Source organism: Octopus sinensis, linkage group LG13 (genome assembly GCF_006345805.1).
Source record: "Octopus sinensis linkage group LG13, ASM634580v1, whole genome shotgun sequence".
NCBI lineage: Eukaryota > Metazoa > Mollusca > Cephalopoda > Octopoda > Octopodidae > Octopus > Octopus sinensis.
Genome location: NC_043009.1, coordinates 58050996 through 58053901, shown reverse-complemented (window position 1 = coordinate 58053901; position 2906 = coordinate 58050996). Strand labels below are relative to the sequence as shown.

The following is a 2906-nucleotide window of genomic DNA, read 5'->3' as shown; positions in this document are numbered from 1 at the left end:
TAACTGCTGTATATTTTCTCGAAATGTCATCAACTGCGGCAATAAAATGAAATCCACTCATCGCAGATGTGGATTAACTTCAGCAAATCCAGGTTTGCTGTAGAATAGTTTTGCATAGGTGTATATTTTGTGTGAAGTAGTCGATACTCTACAAATCTTTGCTCTGTAAACAAAAGTATCTACCTTTTACATTACGCTCATTAAAAAATCTTGTAGTATTTATGCGAATTTTTAAAGCGTTTCCTAAGCAGTGATAAAGACTTCCTCGTTATATATACAAAGAAATAGACTGGACGCAGAATTTAAACATTTTTCTTTCTGTTCGTAATTCTGTTCGACGATACGTGTGGTGTATACTAAATATTTATTGGTGTATACTAAATTTTAATTATAGGCAATCCTTCATAGCATTCAGCTCTATCGTTGTTATCTCAGAGGATAGATTCGAGTTACACAAGCTTATGTCAGCTGCTGATTTTCTAAAGATATTTGATAGTCGGACTGGAATATCTATGAAGATGATTATATGCAGTCTATACTTTTGATTTTGTATAGAGGCAATACTTGCCTGTTTTAAAAGTTTTAAATAACATACGGCCATATCACGTTGAAAGCACCGGTTCTCGTCCGATCACCGAATTTAAGCAATGTCGAGCCTAGTTAGTACTTAGATGGGTGAGCGCTTTGGAAACCTAGGTGCTGTAAGCATCACACATTTATATCATAGGCGTAGGAGTGTCTGTGTGGTAAGTCGCTTGCTTATCAACAACATGGTCCTGGGTTCAGTTCCACTGCGTGGCAACTTGGGCAAGTGTCTTCTACTATAGCCTCGGGCCGACCAAAACCTTGTGAGTGGATTTGGTAGACGGTAATTGAAAGAAGCCCGCCGTATATATGTATAAATATATATACGTGTGTGTATCTGTTTGTGCATCTGTGTTTGTCCACCCAACATCGCTTGACAATCGATAGTGGTGTTTTTATATCCCCGTAACTTAGCGGTTTGGCAAAAGAGACCGATAAAATAAGTACTAGGCTTACAAAGAATGAGTCCTGGGGTCGATTTGCTCGACTAAAGGCGGTGCTGCAGCATGGCCACAGTCAAATGACTGAAACAAGTAAAAGAGTAAAAGAATGCATTAAGTTGACCGTGGTTAGGTTGCTGGCCGTAGTTATGTTTAAACCAAAGAACCAATGGTTCATGACAAAGCCTTCTTAAATGTACCAACAGCGGGGCGGTTTATACGGCTCGGAACATCTCGGCTGTGGATGTGCATTATTGTGAGTACCAAGAATAAATATTCCAAAGAGATCAACGACTTCATTCCCATCATAAATTCCCACAGAGACGCAAAATAACGAACAAGCTTCGTGTTCTTGATTATGTTTTGTTTTGAAGGTGTTTGTTCAAGTTAATTGCCCCCTAGAAGTCCGTAGCTTTCATGAGGAGGGATATCAATAAAATGCATAGGAAACAGTGATATGAAATTTTGTGTGCCAGATTATTTCCTAGCACCGATGACCCAGCTGTTAATGGCAGCTCTGCATTTTCGTTGAGCTAATTGCGGACATGTGATAACTGCATTGATGGCTTCGAGAATACTCCTGCTTGATATGCCAATCTTTCTGCTAAAATGCTTAATTAGCCGGCATTCACACTTGAAAATGAAAGCACATTTCTGTTCTTTACAGGTGATGACACTGCCATATGGCTGGGCGTGCTACACGGTCTTTTGACTTGAAAAGTGAAGCATGAGGCTTCATTCCAATCATAATATTTTATGTTGCATCATCTATATTTCTGCATTTTGTTGGTTTTGTTAGGTACAAACTTGGAGTGTGTAGCGGTTTTCCTTTCATATATTCTTTACTTTATCAACAAAAGTGTGTATCTTAGAAGATTATTTTTAATTTGCCATAGAAATACTCTTTTTCTCTTTAATTGTTTCAGTCATTTGACTGTGGACATGCTCGAACACCGCATTTAGTCGAGCAAATCGACCCCAGGAATTATTCTTTGTAAGCCTAGTACTTATTCTATCGGTCTCTTTTGCTGAACCGCTAAGTTACGGGGAGGTAAACACACTAGCATCGGTTGTCAAGCGATGTTTGTGGGACAAACGCAGACACATAAACATATATACACACACATACATATATATGTGTATACATATATACGACAGGTTTCTTTCAGATTCCGTCTACCAAATCCACTCACAAGGGTTTGGTCGGCCGGAGGCTATAGTAAAAACACTTTCCCGAGGTGCCACGCAGTGGGACTGAACTCGGAACCATTTGGCTGGTAAGCAAGCTTCTTACCACACAGCCACTCCTATGCAAAATGTTCAAAATGATTAGGAATTATCTTGAGCAGTGCTGCAATTTTCATTCTTTCATCAGGTTATTACGCTTCAGAATTCTCGAGTTCCTTTATCTGAGAAAAGAACATAAAGCAAATTTAACTGCGGATACGTTGATAGATGCGTTGTCGTAATTTTACTTGCATATCAATTTTATCATACATATCTTTTTATTCAAGTTGTGTCATATAAAGCATCATTAACGCTACGGAACTGGAGGTTTTTCAGCAAATATAGAAGTTTGTTCACCGTCGATCGGTCATTAAGATAGGTAAGCGATCATAAAGGTATGCCCCCAAGTGAAACAAATGTGTCCTTACCATATATGGGCTTAAGTTTCTCTTAACATTTTAACATGGATATGTGTTGCTAAATATCTCATAGATGCAAAAAGCACGTTTGATCATTACGAAGTGGTGAGGTAGCCATGACATCTAAGTAAGGTTGATTACCATTGAATGGTAAATGATCATCGTTCATATAAGCCAGTTCGGCTTACGTACTGAGCGGGCAATTCGATGACTGTTAGGTATTTTGGAGACAGTG

At 38.7% G+C, this 2906-nt stretch overlaps 1 pseudogene; it reads left to right on the top strand.

Moving 5' to 3' along the window:
- Positions 1 to 589: 589 nt before the first annotated feature.
- Positions 590 to 708, top strand: LOC115218697 (annotated as a pseudogene).
- Positions 709 to 2906: the final 2198 nt, after the last annotated feature.